This window comes from Temnothorax nylanderi, unplaced genomic scaffold (assembly GCF_030848795.1).
Source record: "Temnothorax nylanderi isolate EJ_2023f unplaced genomic scaffold, tnyl_v1.0 TNYL_tig0038_pilon, whole genome shotgun sequence".
NCBI lineage: Eukaryota > Metazoa > Arthropoda > Insecta > Hymenoptera > Formicidae > Temnothorax > Temnothorax nylanderi.
The window spans coordinates 834,867-851,116 of record NW_027249100.1 but is presented as its reverse complement, the minus strand read 5'-3'; the positions used below and the strand labels follow the sequence as shown (position 1 = coordinate 851,116).

General features: G+C 44.2%; 1 protein-coding gene across 1 annotated transcript in view; it reads left to right on the top strand.

The window, feature by feature from the left end:
* Ephrin (ephrin) overlaps positions 1-16,250 on the top strand; it is a 53,635-nt gene that overhangs the window by 22,770 nt on the left and 14,615 nt on the right. The gene's annotated exons all lie outside the window — the stretch shown is intronic.

Sequence of the window (16,250 nt, the reverse complement as noted above, 5' to 3'; positions counted from 1 at the left end):
AAATATCATACGATAAAATATCGTAAGATCACTGATGGGCTTTTTAAATGCCAACAATATTTTAGCAAAGCTCGGCAAATAATTGTTTATTAAATCTCGCAGGATTTCTGTATCGATTATATAAAAAAGTTATTCCTTTCTCTGAACAGAAAATTGTTGAAATCTTACTGGAAGCTGCATGTGCAACTAACGTTTGATTGTAGCTGTAGTTATAAAAACCGTAATCTCTCGAGCACTCGGTTCCGCTATTTGTATATACGATGTACCATGGGGGCGAACGGTTCCGCCCATCGGCGAACATCTGTTGTTAAACCGCGCGATCCCGAAAAATTCCGGCAACAAACCACTTCAATATTAACCTCCGTGACAATGCTGGGCAAACAATGCCGCGCCACTTCTAGCCGCAATATTTCTTTTCTCCGCGATGCGATGCGTCGAGTCCCGACAATAGATCTCGTGTTCCCCTAACGTGGAACGATACGAGTAAAGTGTGTACCGTGACGAGGATGTCCCTCGCATCCTTACTTAAGATACCCACAATCAAGTGGGCCATTATTTGCTGAAAATTCGACGATACGGCCGAAGGGATAGGTAGGGAGAACGCGGAAGAGACGCGGGAGGGAAAATCTCCGAAAGGGAGACGCGAACATAATCTGAGATACCTGGGCAGCCGGCCTGGAAATCCTCGGGGATGCCCAGGTATACGCGAGTCTTTCTACACGGCTAAACCTTGAAAATCGAAAATGACTGCCGCTCTATACGTTTGTCCTCGCCGGACAAAGGCGAGCGCATGGCCTTGTGCGAGCGCGCGGAGGTATACGCACCGTTAAGGCCTATTCATCTAAGTCTAGGGGATATTAGGATTTATGTCCGATCCGCTCCTCCTCGATTCTGAGCAAAGTTCTATCATCTTCATGGCCACTGATCGTAGAATCTCGTGAAGAAGAAAAATTCATCAATATATTTTTAAATCACGAAAACAGAATTTTAAAGGACAAGATAGCTTTGAAATGTATTTCATGATTTATAAAATTATATAAAATTATATTATGTTTTTACTTTTTTTCTATCTCTATTCTCTTTTATCCAATTTTTTCCGTCGATCACTTCGCATCGTCCAGGTTTATATCTGGAGTAATTGTTAATCCAAATCGTATTTTCATCGCCATCGATCCGAACCACTTTGAAAGAAGCAAGATCATATCTCCGGTTCGGTGATTATCCTTGCGGCTTCTCGCTTGCGAACTCATTCTTCAGCCTGGACCTAACACGAACACTCTTTGCCAGTAGTGCGACCTTGGACGCGAACGAAACCGCCTCATGAAAACTGCATCGGCACGAGTATCTAAGGATTGCGAAGCAAACAAGCCGAACGCCGCGCCGCCCCGGCGCGTTGTCCTTCGGAGAACAAAGAGGTGCCTCGTGGCATGCTCACGCAGGACTTCAAGGAAGCACGCACCGTTAGGAATCTCCCCTCCCCCCCACCCTCCCCGCATTTGTCTAGGGCACTGAGATTTATACCGCAGCTACCCCGCCCCGAATCCGCGCAGACCAGGGCCCTTATTCACCTTCCGGGCCAACAAGAACGACCGAGATACTCGCGAGGAAAAAAGGGGTGTAACCAGGGAGAGCAAGCCGAGGGGGGAGAAGGTTCCTCAAGGTTAATTTCCGTACCACTTGCCGGCCCCGTATTGGCACAACCACTTGCCTCCGTCGCATAAATATAGGACCGTACCCCACCGCGCAGATTATGGGACCCGGATTTCAGAACTCGGGGTCCTTTCCTTTATTCTCGAGGGTACCGCATGTGGTGGCCGAGTCCCGAGAGGGCGGTTCCTCATCTTTCTGTCCTTCTCTTCCCAACGCCGAAGACGGAGTCATACGTTGAAAGTCACGTGCGGAAACCGGGACCGAGGTAAAAAGTCGAGGGAGGTAAGACCTCGGGCCGGCTCAACGTCAACGAGGACGATGGTCCCGATGTTTACCTTGCTCCTTAGCACGTCGTAAAGGGATGACGAGTCTATTTCCTTAGAACAAGTGCTGGCGACGCTGGAGATTATGGCAGGTACGAACGAAGGCGTGATTTATGCGCGAGGGCTCTTCGAAGGAATCGAAATGTTGACAGACGGGCCGGAATGTGGCAAAGAAGTTTCGTCTCGTCGCGCATTCGGAAAGATCCCGTCGAAAATAAAGGACAACAACTTCCCGTTTACGTGTACAAACAATAGTAAGGCTATCGTATTAAAACTGTGCGAACCATCTTCCGTGGTCGCGTGAAAAGAAATGAAATATGCAATTATTACGGAAATCCATAACGTAATGTATGCAATAGCGTGATGATTGACGAGAAAGGTGATTATCATAATTACTACGGATTATACGAAAGAGCCCGTGGTAATTATACTTGATAATTATACTTGGCTTGTGTTCATTAATTTAAAGAGTAGTGCAATAAATTTGTTACGTTTAATCGCTTAGTTTTTACGCGATTACTTTTCATAGTTGTTAGCAATTATATGCATACTTATGTATCATTATTATTATGCAGACTCTTACGTTACACTTTCTCGTACGACGCAACAACAGGTCTACCAAGAATAGATAGGTATCTAAGGAAATTATTTAAATATTCTGTCTTTTTTAATTTCTATACTAAAGCGTGTATACACGAAGGTCTCTGGTCGAATAAAATTTATCGATAATAGAAATAGAAAAAGAGGATAAAAAAATCGATAAGTGATAAGGTATTTTAGTAAATACAACGCAGCATGTAGCAAAAAACAGGTGTGCAACGTATCCTAAATAGCTACCGATAATCGATAATCAAACATTATCTCACAAGAAACTAAATTTTCCCAAAAAAAGCGATAGTTATACGTCTTATAAGTTAGCGGAAAAAATGAGCAGAACTAACTTTAACTAATATTTATATTTGTTACTCATTTGTTACTAAAAAGTTGCCAAAGAAAAAATTTGTTGCTCTGTAAGTTTTCTTAAAAAATGATGCTAAAGGAAGATTAATTTAGCCGAACAGAACAATATAACGATATAATATATTGTACATAACAATAATATAAGAATTTGTTGCTAATTTATTGCTCACGAAATATACTAGTCTTGATTTCATTGCTCGCAAAATAAATGTAAACAACGGAAAACCTCTCTGCGTGCAGGTAGTTATAAGAGTAAATTACCAGAAAAATATTTGCTCGCTTATATTTGGTACTGGGATATTGTCTGAAATTGTTGCTCTTGAAATATCCAAGTTTCAAATTCGTTGCTTGCGAAATAAATATAAACAATAGCGGAAAAAACCTCTCAGCGTGCAGGCAGTTGTAAGAGTAAACTACCAGAAAAAAATTGGTTGCTCCGGTTGCTCGCTTAAATTTGGCACTGGGGTATTGTCTGAATTTGTTCTGTTCCCTTTGTTTCGCTAACTTATAAGACGTGATGTTGTAACTTCCCCTAGCTAGCTATACTCCTGATATTGAGAAAGAAATGGATAATTATATCACGAAACATATTTTGGATACGTCTCAGGAACATGTCATATTTGATACATGCAATTAATCTATTCGTTAAGACAAGTCGAATATGTTAGAAAACATGTTTTATTCTGGTTTCAATATATTATTTAAAAAGCATCAAGGAAATCTCACAAAATTTGCATACAAAGATATTCAAAGTTTTTTTTCATTTCCTACAATTTTTCTGGTTCACATCATTTATAAGACAAAAACATAATATAATAGTAATGAAAATATAAATTAATGTAAGTTAGACGTAAGAACAAATCTGATAGATACAAGAATACATTTTAATTTTAACTATATAATTACGAATCCAAAAAATAAGAATCATAGATTATATACTGCCGTAGAATACAGATTGGAGTCGAGATTAGAATGTACATTCTTTTTCGACTTGTCCTAGTTAGGCCCGGGAATCTAACACGCAGGCGTGGCGCACGTGCATGTCTACATGTAAAACGCGAGAAAGCTGAGATTTCTCACCGATGGCGATCAGAACGGGAGATGCATCTCGTCCCGTTGTTGGAACGCGGCGGGGCCGGTGATTTTCCGCGGCGCGGTCACGCGAATTCGTGACTGTACGGCCGCCGCCGATGTGTCACGCTGGTGTGAAACGTCCCGGCACTAGGAAGTGACCCCGAACTGTCGCGACGGCGACGGGCCGGCCGCGCGAGCGCGTACCTGCTTGCACGATGTCCACGAACAATGGAGCTATCGCGGGGATATCAACACGACGGCGGAGTTCGCCCGAGGATCTGACTCCGGCTTCGAAGCGAACGGGGCCCCGACCCCGGGCCCCGGGACCCGGGGGACGCGGGTTATCCCGGTCCGTATCGGCCGGACAGAAATGTCTCAATGCGGATCTCCGAAGTCGTCGAGGAAGAAATCCGGCGGTGGTCGTGGCCGGTCATATCGCCCCGGAAGACATCGAACTCGGGGTTGCCCCCGTTGCCGCGCTATCTGTACGCGGGGAGGATAGCTTGACATCGCAATTGATGCACGTGGTCCGAACGGTCATCCTGCGCTGTCGGGACATTAATCTTGCGCGTACCGAACGGGATAAGAAACGAAACGGGAAGCTACGATTCGACATCGTGGATTTTATCAGCGTGTAACTTCTAACAATGTCGGTATTTTCTTTCTTTTTCCTTACGATTGTTCCTTGATGTTGCAAGTCTGCATTCTTATCTGCAGATTGCTCGATCCATTTAACGTTGGATGTTTTCTTATAAAGACATTGACGTTTTATAAGTTCGATGAAAGTTTTTTTTTCATGGTTAATTATTAAATTTTAAATGTAGTTATAACAAAATGTGTAAAATAAGATTTCATTTTCTTGAATTTCTAGAGCTTAATCTCGATTAAATACGTGCATTTATAGTTGTGATAAATGAGATATGGTACTACTATCTATGGAATTTTAAGATTTGATAACTTTAGAATGCCAGAATGATATAACGATGTTTTTCTAAAAATAATTTTCTAAATCTAATATTGAATACAGGAATCAATGAATTTATATCAATATTTAGAAAATTAAACTTAAAATATAAATATTCATCTAGAACTACTGATTTACATATATTTATCGCACATATATATTCATATATACATATGTGCGATGAATTAATTCTTAATTCTCTTTATATTTAGCCAGTCTCCCATAATAAAACAGTTATTTTTATAATTATTGGGAAACAAAATGGATAAATATATGGATCAGTTGTAGTTTTATCCCTCGATAAGACGATACGGTATTACCTTCCAATTCCGGTCGAATTTTATCGAATGTAACTATTTTTTTTGTCTTTAATATACCATAAGAATCAAGCATTCCCACAATCGTAAACCTCTCGTCGACTTTTCTCGTACACGGACTCGGTATCAGCCATAAACCCGAGGAAGTCGTAACGTACCAAGGTCATCGCGAGTTCCGCGCTTTCTTCCTAAATTCGGAGACTGAGACCACGGCAACGGCGACTCCGCCCAAGAGTGATTTCTCCTAATCGACTTTCGAGAGCCCCATAAACCCAACGATCGTAAAATTAAACCGTCGTCAAATGTCATCGTGGATCGCTCGGTTTCTTGCTGCTCTCACGGCGCGCCGTGTACAAAGCGAATAGCTTGAAATTAGGAAACGTGCAATTAAATCACTTTTAATGTGACCGAAACATCGCATAGCTCGGCTACTTAAAAAAAAAAGGGATTATACAAATTTATGCGCGGAGGGACACAATTTGCCCGTTAATCAATAATTCTTGTTACTCCGTGAAGGCAATAGTCATTCGACGATCATTGAGAAATATAATTTATAGTAATATAAAACTTCCAATTCTCTATGAAAATTCATTGAACCGCATTAATCGATCTAACATTTTAAACTTTGAAAGTATAGGTCGCTCTTTTGCTTTTCGGGGTCTACCATATATCGATGATTGATGATCGTTCCAGCGCGTACGAAAGCAACGAACATAAAAATAATAGCAGTTATAAACTCGAACAAATGTTTAACGCAACGTGGCATTTCCAACTGCAATAAATCGACGACATAAAGTTTTCGGCTATTAATTCTCATAGATCAACCTACGAAAAATAGACGTTGTCGCTATATACACTATAAGCAATTTGTTTGCAATGTCAATTATCAAGAGTACAATCTTTAAATTCTCTTAGTGAATTGTTTTATACAACATACATCCTCAGATTTAAATACGATACTAATTATCCCAATGATTTTTATTAAAGAAAAGTTTATGTAGCATTAACTGAAGTGGGAGATACAGTTTATAAGCACAATTTACCAATTTTCCTTTAATCTTTAATATAATAAAATTCTGTAATCATTAATTTTTCTTTTTTTTTATGCAAAAAGAAAAACCGGATTCCAAATTAATCAAGAAATGTTTTATTTTAGTATTTCACTCAATAGGTAGAAAATGTACAATTCTACGTACACTGTTTTCTATTACGCTACATATGCAATTCGTAATATCTTTTATCGCGTTGTATAAGTCAGATTCGATCGTTTTTCTGCATTTCCGAAATCCAGGAGATCAATCGACGGCGCTAATTAAGTGTCAGAACGCGACAGCGGCGGCACCGTGTCTCGCTCGTGTTATCACCTGTTGAGCCGCGGCGTGAACGCAAAGGGTGAAAAGCGGTAGCTTGTCGCGCCTTTCGACGTCGCGTTTGATAAATCGACGGAGCGCGCGGCCGCCGTAGACGACGCGCGAGCTCCAAAAACATGTGCGCGCTCGCCTCGCCTCTCTCTTGTGCGTTCTCTGCCGGCGAACTATTTCTTTCGACGTCGGCCCTCTGATCTCTCTCCCCGGCCGACACCGACACTCCCGTCCGTCCGGCCACTTTACTACCTCCGTCCCGCGCCTCGCGCCACGGAGGCGGTGGAGGCGGCTTTTAATAGGACGCCCGGCGTCGTGGCGCGCGTGGATCGATGAACTTTGGCTATATAGGCGGGCCAGAAATCCTCTAATAAAAGTCACGAAGTAACGTCAAAGTCAGGTCCGTTCGCCACATTTCGCGGCCAGCATTTTGCCACGTCGTTGTATCGAAACGGAGCCACGAAATGGATCGTAAAGCGAGAAACATAAATGATCTGATAATCAACGAAAGAATTTCATGATGACAAAAAATAATTTCATACAAATACGAAACGCGTTTTCAACTCTTTCTCATTTATTATTTATTTTTTTGCTTTTTTCCCTCAAGTGAAAAGATTTCCGTAGCGTAACTTCTTTCACGAAATTACGTAGCGAAACGTGGCGAGCACTATTCGGAAACGGGAATGTAACTTCGCGATTCTTATTATCGGCGAGAGCTCGTCCGACTCTCGAGATTGATCGAGAGAGATCTTTCTTGAGACGACGAAGGGTTTTACGTGCCCCATTTCCCTCGGAAACATCGCGCTGTGCGAGTTGGCGACAAGAAGATACGGATAATGTTGTACGATAGATAAGAGAAATATAACGACGAGGAGAGGCGGCGAGTGATGCTCATAAAATGGATTATATTCGTTACGGGTAAAAGAAGAGACGTAAAGAAAATGGGAAGGGCGTTTGGAGAAATACAAGATTAAAATTTGTGATGAAAGTTTAAGAAATAATGAAACAGCTACTTGTTTTTTAATAAGATTTTTATGTAAGTTTTTCATTACAAGAAAGTTGGAATGTTTAATCATCTCTTGTTAACATATAATGATGCAATACAGTCTTAACGTCTAAGATTTTACTGTAAGTTAAAAACATATTAATAATTAATGTAAAACGCGTCGCTTAAGAAGTCCAAGGCAAGAACCTTGAATAGTAGAGTAGAACTCCGATAGTGATTTTCTCACCCTGACAACCTGAAAAATTACATTTATTGCGAAAGCGGGTCTCTAATTGAATAAATTTGGTATCGCTCAGGAACTGCGATCTTATCGAGCGTGTCAGTGTTTCATCGTGTTATGCCAGCACTATTTCTGTCGAATGCGCTATAGTTTTCAAGCGACTGACGGCCAGTGATTCACCCCAGTGCACTTGAATGCCACTCCACGCGTGAATCATCTTTTTACATTAAATGCGCGACTCGCGCGCGGAGGCGACTTCGCGCAAACGGTCTTGGCAGCTCGTGACGTAAGAACCATCGTCGGTCTCATTAATCCGTTAGCGAGCGAATCGCTCCGGATCGTCACACGGAACAAACGAAGCGAAATGTACTGTCGATAATGGATTAGTTCGAACAGCCACGACTAAAATGGAATTCAACAAATTATCGGTCGTTTGTCGGTACTTTGTTCGCGATACAGTTAAAACTCGTCGACGCGAATGGAGTTTTATCTTCTCCGAGGGGGATAAAATCACCCGACGCCTCGTTAACTAACATTCCCCTCGCCACCGCTCCGGTCTCCCAGGCTGCATTATACCAGGACTCGAGGGCAGCGTTTCTTTTCCGTCCTCTTTTTCCAGCAACGCGCTCGCGCGATGATTGCCCCGCCAGCCGCGGCAAAAAGACGCGAGAGATTGGCGTAACAAATGTGCGAGATGCGAATGATGCAACTATGCTGTAGCCGCTTTTTCCCGGACGGAGGAAACGCGCTCGAATTCCGGCACTCGTTTCCGCCTATCTTCTACTTCTTGGCTCTCTTTTTCTCTACGTGTATACACATTATCCTAAGTAAAACTGGCGAATTCGATTATTATCTGAAAGGAATTTAATTAATATTAAGAGAAATTAAGATAAACATTTGCTTACTTTCCCGGAGGAAAGCTTCCCCGTTTCACTTTTACGTCACATTCATTTTTCATCACGGAACACTTTTCCTCTACTTGCTATTTTTCTCTCCATGCCAAAGGAACATGCAGTTACATTGATTTTTTTATCTATGAATTTGCATAAAATTTTAAATGGCAATCTAATAAAATAATTTTGATATTGATCTGATTGAAAATTATTTTAAAGACTGCTATTTAAATCGCGCAAATCTATAATTCATGTTTTATTAAACGTAACCTATTTTCACTTATTGAGCTGTCACTCTTGTATCTGTCTTTAAAGCATTTAGTAAATAATTCAGGAACAAGATTAATTCTTACATATCAGACGAATTCGGCTAACTGCTCTCTGTGTGTTCTCTGTAAATCCGTACTTAGCCCGATTACGAGAATAGCTTGCGCGAGACGAATCCGTCGGGCGACAGGCGACAGAGACTGTGTGCGCGCGTGCGCGCGCGCGCAGGAAGAATACGATAAATATTTGAAGTTAACTAATAATAACGTCGCGAGTCGCCTTAATGGAGAGAGACGTACGCCCAAAGACGCCGACGATGACGAGTCACCCGCACGCAGCACGCGAGACGCATTTACGTAACGCCTTAATGTCGTGCATTAGGCGGGCTCCGCTCGTGGGGCGCTAGGGCTCCGTCGTGGCCTTCGTCCAGGAAGTTGTTATGGAATCACATTTACATCGCTGCCGCCGTCGCCGCAACGTTTTTGAATATCGGCCTCGTAGCAAGAAACGTTACCGTTTTGCGCTGCAGTCGCAAATGATAGGTGTGTAGGCGCTAACGACCAATTATTGCATCTCGCAGCGAGGTAGCACGATATACATGCGTGCGAAACATGAGATATTGCCGTGAGAGATCTCCGAACCGCGCGGCACTTGAAGAATGAATGGCTGCGAAAATACAGAAGAATTGAAGGGTCCGTGAATCGCGTAAATCCGCCTTTTCAAAGAGCGGTTACCTCGACGGTTACTGGAGAGCCCGATGCTTTCAGGCGAACCAATCCGAGAGAATTTATTTGGCACATATGTGCGCAATGTTATTTCAGATTGAAAATCAAATAGCCAGATTTAGCGTTAAGGATGAATGAGATGTGAATACATGTCCATCACGCTGAATATACCGGCGTTGCTACGCCCACGCAAATTTTAGATAGCTTATTTATCGTATATTAACGATCCGGACTGATTTTTGCGTTAAAAAATTTTGGTTTTTCTGATAAGCTGGGGGAAACGCTGCTGCAATCATTTCATCTGCTAATCATTTCATGATTGAATAAAATAATTCTTCGATGACGCGCGTGGACGCGTGCCAGCGAGCTTCTGCCAGCAATATCGCGGCGATGGAGAATCGACAACCGGGAAAAGCGGGAAGTGCGCGCGCGACAAAGCCATTGTACGTCTGCCTCGCGGCGCGATCGACACCGACGGAAATTGGAAAGTGCAATGCGAATGCGACTGTCGGGTGGGTGTGACAAAGGGCCCGAATGTATCGGTCGGAAATAAAATCACCCCCGGGGGAACCAATCACGGCGCGACGTACGGTGCTCTCTGCGGAGCACTTGCAACTGTCGGCCAAGCCGGGCAGGTGCGAAGGTCCCGGTACGCCCTTCCGAGAAACGAGAAACGGACTTTAACGATTCCGCGCCCCGGAACGCGTTGTATCCACGCCGCCGTTCGGATTTCACGCGGAAAATTAACGATCCCTCGCGCTCCTGCCTTTCCTTTTGTCGGGCGATCCTTGGCGCGACAACACGCGAGAGCGAGAAGTAATTTTTTTCGCTATTTGATATTCAATATTCTTGTTAGTCAAGAACCAAATAGGGCGTCATTTAGAGCAATAAGCTAAATTATTACGTTAGCAGCTTAATCTTAACTGTGGAATAAAACAACATTAAGAGCGATAAATTCACGTGTCGACATAAGTGCGCGAACTAAATTTATATCTTCGTTTACGATTTGCGGTCCCGCGAACGTTACGACTTCGTGCGCGTCGCGCAAGCGGAGAGAAAGAAACGTACATCATACACGGGCACAATGCCCGTTTGAGGAATGAACATGATGAATGAAAGAGTCAAGCGGTGGTCCCGAAGCCGTAACGTCCACGCTCCGTGTCCACGGTGTCCTTTTTGCGCTCGCTCCTTTCCCCCCTTTCTTTCTCCCTTCCTTTCTTTTCTTCTTTCCGCGCGCTCGCTCTCTTTGCGCTCTTTGACGCGGTCCCGGCTTTGATATTCCTACCAGAATACCTCGCTTACAGTTAGTGCACGAGCGTCTGTTTCATCTGTGTCTCTCTCCGCCTTCTCTTCGCCGGCAGGAGCGCATCCGTATGTAAAGCAATGAGACTCAAGCTCCAAGTTTACAGCTCTGTCAAACGATCTCCGCGGAATAATCGTGTCCGGAGATACTTATTGAATTTTTTAATTGAGAGATGGTGAGAGAGAATAGGAAGATGCGCAAAAGCTGGTCCCCGGGCAGTCATCGAAACATCGGTAAATTATTATTTAATACAAATCTACTTAAGAAAATTGTTCCCAGAGCGTAAAAAATAATAGTACTGATATAAGCTATGAAACTTTGCCAAGCCCCGTCCCTGTATCGCCTCGTCTTGTTTTCTTTCTCCAGCCTTTCTGCATTTCTCTTCCTCTATGCGTCTCTCTCTCCTTTACGACGCACGTGGGTACGCTTTTCTCACCCGAGGTTTCTCACCGAGAGGCTTTGTCCCGCCGTCGAGCTCGCGCGCGGGGTTGCGACGCTTCGAGAATTGCGCGCGACGTTCATCTCGCGCGCCTCGCGGAGCGGAGCCGCGGGATCCTCCTCTTTCAATTTGACGACACGCGAGGGTCAAGGATCGGAAACGAAAGGCGCTCTTTGTGGACGAATGTATCGCCTCGTTGCTTGCTTTCGGTCCCGGGCAGGTTAAACCTGCTCCTCCGCTTTGTTCGCGCTTTCGTTTCAACATTGTCGGCGTGAATCCGGCGAACGGCGCGGATCGTGACGATTGCATTAACCCTCCCCGATGCACTCCGACGATCGAAATAACCTGCCTGCGTGCTACATATAATTTCCTCGTTGCGCGCGCGTAATAGCGCGAACGTTGACTTTAACGTTAACGGTATATACACGAGCGGTAATAAAAATTCATTTTGAGTTATCTTTTTCGATTTTATTTTTGCCCAAGGATGACAATTGAATGACAGCTAACGTCCCAAATTAATTCGTATCGTAATCATAAAATCATTACACATACGAAATGAAAGCGGTAAAAAAAACGCAATTTTAGTTATCGACGTTGAAATTAGAGGAACAGAAAATTGCCATCGCCGAATGGCTGACAGAAATCCGCAGGAACGATTCGAAACGATGGTGAACGTTCGGAACACGCCCACTTTTTCGCGATTCCAATTAGGAAGACCCTCTCGCAGGGCTCGCTTGGTAGTTGATTGGCGTCGGCTAGACAGTGGTGGGAATTAATGAAGACAGTCAGAGGTGGAGTGTTATGGCGCGGTGTCGGCGACCAAATCCACTTTTGCACTCGTACGGAAATCACTCGGAAGATTGTCACTCGACCGATGTCTCGGCGATAATGCGATATTAAAAATTATGTGTAGCATATTTGGCTTGGTTTTAAAATTATTTTTTTTTTAATGCTTAAGATTATTTTAAATTTATGTTTAGTTTGTTTTTATCTCTCAACTTTTTATGTCTCCCACGTTCACGCTGCGAGTGCTACGAATATCGAACACATAAAAATACCAGGATTAAGCGTAACTAACAACCGGTTAGCATATGATTATTATTTTGTAACGTGATCTGAGAAAGGAACTCTCGAAGTTCGAGTTAAAAGCAATAATCTTGCATTAAATCGTAAATAATGTTCCCAAAAAGCCAGCGGACATCCCATACTTAGTCATCTCCATCAATAGAGAGATGGCGATCACGTTTTCCTACTATCCGACGCACCGTTATCCTCTGTCGCAACGCGCCACGTCGAACCGACGCCGGGGAATCGCCGAATAATACACGCGTTCAATAATATATCGTTAGGAACATCCACTGTGTACGGGGATCGCATAGAGACGCGCGACTATGAAACGGGAGGCTCCATGTCCATTGCGTAGTATTTTCGAATCTCGGACGGGTCACTGGCGAGGTGGCATACATATTCATGCCGAGTGTTTACCTAAGGCCAGAAAAGAACTGTTAAGAACCGAGGCGAGGTATCACATTAATACGAGGGTACTCGAGGGATCCTACGAATACGTAGGTATATGCAAATGACACCGTTCCTCATGGGAGGGAGATCCTTTAAATCACACATCGGGGCTACCAATAACACGTCCGGCCGACGTGTACGTATAGAAGAGTCGTTCTTTGTGGCGGCTAGAAGAAGAGAATGGAGGAGAGAAGGAGCGAATGGCGATCTTATTTTATAGCTCCTGGTGCCCGGGATGCTCGAGAAAGAGGAGACAAAAAAAGAAAGCCAACGTCAACGACGAACGGCGCGGAACGACGGAAAAAGGCCCGGATTACCGTCGAACTTTCGCGATTAAGAGGAAGAGACGCGACGAGATGCCACTCGCCCTAACCCGGTTCCTAACCCGGCGCATGGCAATAATCGGACGAGTAAAAAATCCACCGTAGAGGAGCGAACGTTTCGGGCGGGGCGAAAAGTTAAACACGTTTGTGACTATACGTGTTTCGGCGGAAACGACGATAAAGCTGCTCTCGCTCGTATCGCCTCCTCCGCGTACATTATCCGCGACGACGACGACCTAAAAACCTCTTGCTCTTGCTCCGCTCTCGGGGGAGTCGGGGAACTCGGGGCGAAAGAACGGCGCGTTTTTATCACGAGTAATTCAGGCTGCCACGTACATATACGGTCTCTAATAAATTCGTGAATGGCCACGCCGCGAACGAAACGTCCTATACGCCCACGCGCACTCACATGCGCCACACGTGCACGCACATGCACGCACACACGCGTGTGCCCGGACGCCCTCGTGCGCGCGCGTACTCTCGGGCCGTTGTTGCGCTTAGGGTACCGAGCTCGACCGACCCCGGACCGGGGATACCCCGGAGAGAAAGCGGAAGGGAGAAAGAGGGAGAGAGAGAGAGAGACGACGAGCGAGCAGAGGGAGCGGATATTATCGCCAAACGTTAATTTGGTCGAGGTCCGGCCTACCTTCCAATTTTCGAGCTCTTACACGCCCACTTACGAGATTGTCCGTTAACGCTCCGAAACGTCGGGACGGCGTATATTCGACGCGTTTCCCTAGCGTCGTCGTGCATGTCTCCCGTGACAAGCGTGGCACCGTACAGGCGATCGAGAAGCGCTTATTCCTCTCGTGGGGAGCTTCATATCACATCTGTATATCATATTGTTTGACAAATTTGGGGTCGATTCACCTCATTATATTCCTGTAGCTGAGAACGGCTAGAATAAATTCCAAAGTTATCAATTTTGTCGATTGTTTTTATTTTTATAATCAGGAAAATAAATGAAATGCAGAAATGGAGTTTAAATAAAATTATATGAAAAATTATATGAAATTATTTAAATCTTATCAAAAGAATGACATTTTTTGCTTAATCTATCTTATACGGAATAATAATTATATCATAAGATTTTAATATCGAAGAAGCGAATTAAACTTTGTAACAAAACTTTAAATATAGACATATATGCGGCTCATATCATTCGCGGCCGATTGTATGCGATCCAACTACGGAAGCGCACGTGAGATAGCGTGAGAAAATAAGCAACAAAAATATCTGTACGCCTTACCATGCGTGCAATATGTACGTGTTTGCCGGCTCGGATAAACTCTAAACACGTAAGAACTTGTGCGCTACCAGCGCACGAAGGCACGTAAGAAAGAGCGAGAGACAGAGAATAAATACGGTTATACACGTGTAAAGTTCCACGTATCGCGGCTCGGACGCGCTCGTGATGCGTCCGCAAAAAGTAGACGCGTCCGACAGTGCGTGCATCTATAAACGGCGAACGAGGAATCGAGACTCGCGCGTAAGTGAAAAACGGCACACAACACCCCAACGTCCGCGCAACGCGGTGAAATATGCAATACGTTCGACGAAATCACAGACCGCGCCAGCAACGAGACAAGGCATTCTCGTGCGTGCATATAATGTAAATATTTCTCGAAGACATGTTGATTACAAATAGACAATAAACGATAAGCTTTTTTAATTTTACAGATAAATTATAAAGCATTTTTATGTACATATTAATACAATATAATATAAAATATATAAGTGTACTGGTGGAGCACGAAGTCTTATCCCGAGCTTCTTCGCGACTTATAATTTTATTGAATGACGGCGCAGTTCTTGCGCCGATTCGCGAATACGAAATAGGTCGACGCGAAATAGGGAGAGACGTCGCTGGTTGCGTACACCTCGACTTACCGAGCGCGTATTAGCGTGTGCGAGAGTGCTCGCGGTAAGAACCGGTTATATAGGAACCGTCCGCCACCTCTTCTCTCTCTGCACCTTCTCCTCTTCTTCCTCTGCTCATCCGCCGACCTTTCGTTCCTCCACATCCTCCTCGAGTATCCTCATCGGCGAAACCGCCGCTACATAATGCAGCGACGCGTGCGTATGTGTGTGTGTGTGTGTGTGTGTGTGTGTGTGTGTGTGTGTGTGTGTGTGTGTGTGCACGCGTATACGGCCGCTAGGCTAAGCGCATACCCGCACGCGTGAATGTACAGGGTGTTCGAGCTCGGCTAGAGAGAGTGCCAAGTCAAGCGAAACCGCATGATCGCTTCAACGTGAAGGCGTCAATAACGTTTGACTTGTCAGTGATTAGAGTGACTAGATCTCTCTCATTAATTTTGTATAAATTTTACTTCAGCATGATATAAAATGAAATTATTCAATCAGTGCCGAAAGGTACCTACTTAGGAAAAGAGAATGGTCGTTTGAATTTTCACTTTGTTCATGAGAAAGTTGCCAGTTCAGAGGAGTCGCGGGTTCGTTTCTGAAACATCCTGTATAAGAAGCCGGTACGTATACTTGCGCGATGCTTCGACACCATGGGTGCCTGCCTATCTGACGTTGGGTGCTTACGAGGGCGAGTCCGCGTCTTTTCTTTTTCTCCCTTTCCTGACCTGGCTACCGACAGGCCGTAGGGACGCTGGTCTCTGCAGCCCCTCTCGCTTCCCCCCAGACCCTCCACCGGAGGCGTCGGCATCTCGCGAATGTTTCACGGATAGTCCTGGAACTTGCTGCACGGAAACGGCGGTATGCGTTGCATCGCCATAGTCTGCGAGAAATATGATCTTCCTCGAGAAGCATTCGCCGTACGCTTCCGAGACTTTAAAGTAGATTTTTTTTAGCAAATCGCGTGTTAAAATTTCAATGTGCGATTTCCAAACGTGCATTTGCGGTAATAATGCATTTTTTTAGAGATATCTAACATATACC